The sequence below is a fragment of the Sinocyclocheilus anshuiensis genome, unplaced genomic scaffold (genome assembly GCF_001515605.1).
Source record: "Sinocyclocheilus anshuiensis isolate Anshui unplaced genomic scaffold, SAMN03320099.WGS_v1.1 scaffold154, whole genome shotgun sequence".
In the NCBI taxonomy this organism is placed as follows: Eukaryota; Metazoa; Chordata; class Actinopteri; order Cypriniformes; family Cyprinidae; genus Sinocyclocheilus; species Sinocyclocheilus anshuiensis.
In genome coordinates, this window is record NW_015546101.1 from 432,603 (window position 1) to 433,763 (window position 1,161).

Below are 1,161 nucleotides of genomic sequence, written 5' to 3' on the forward strand. Positions count from 1 at the left end.
TCAGCAGGAGTGGAAAAAGCAGTGCTGGAGTGAAGCAGTGTATTTTTTGTGTGTGTGAGAGAGAAAGTAGGAAAGTTGATGATTATATTGTCTGGGTATGGCAAGTGAGCTGTTTCTATTAAGCATGTTGAGTATGAAAGTTAGAACCAGTCAAATCAATGCATCCATACCATGCGAAATTCCATCTCAAATTTCTGTGATTTCTACTTCAATATATAGTATGAGACACAAGCACACATGCAAATCCACGCATTCGCAATCAAGTCATTTAAATATGTTGTGCCTTACTGCATTCGTAAATAACACTATAGGGTGAATTTGCATAATCTAAAGTCCAGTTCTTTAACAATATCTCACAGTTAAAATTAACACGCGAATGCTAATATACTCAAGACATCCATCTAAGAGAAAACAGCATTAAAGCTGCAGTATGTAATTTCTGCAACAGTAAACAGAATTGTAATCTGTTTAGTAACACTGACCTCTTTTTAAAAAATAAAATTTTTCATTGTATGAAAAATCCATTGTTTGAAAAACAAAAACACTTGGAAGAGATCGACGTTTTAGGTGATACATAACTCTGTTTGATGCCACTAGTGGTGCAGAAATTCTAAATTGCAATGGTATAGTAGATAAATATCAAGTATGGATGGGATCTTTTGAAAGTCTTTCTTGTGGTTCTTCGAACTACCCGATTTGATAGGAAAAGAAGGACAAGAAAAAACTAAAACGTCATACCCATTTTAAAAGAGGTTATTATGTCAGTGGTGCATATTAACGTAATGTAAGCAATATTTAAATATTACTGACAATATAAGTGACCATAAACTTTAGGACTGCTTCTGTTTAACTTGAATCTAATGAAATGTTCATGACCATGCAGCAGAGCTATATTTCTAAATAGTGTTTTCAGAATACATATGAATATTTTTCTTTCTTTTTTTATCTATATATATTTTTTTTTTTTACCAGTATTAATTATTACTATAAACCTACCACTAGAACAGTGGTTCTTAACCCCCTAAGCCACCCCCCACCCCATTGTCCAACACAATATCTTAAAGGGGTGATATGATGTTGCTAAAAAGAACATTATTTTGTGTATTTGGTGTAATGAAATGTGTTTATGCGGTTTAAGGTTCAAAAAACACATTATTTTCC

General features: G+C 32.7%; 1 protein-coding gene across 1 annotated transcript in view; it reads right to left on the reverse strand.

Annotated features, from left to right (window-relative positions):
* LOC107700353 (vacuolar protein sorting-associated protein 13C-like) overlaps positions 1-1,161 on the reverse strand; it is a 51,660-nt gene that overhangs the window by 28,566 nt on the left and 21,933 nt on the right. The window lies entirely within an intron of this gene.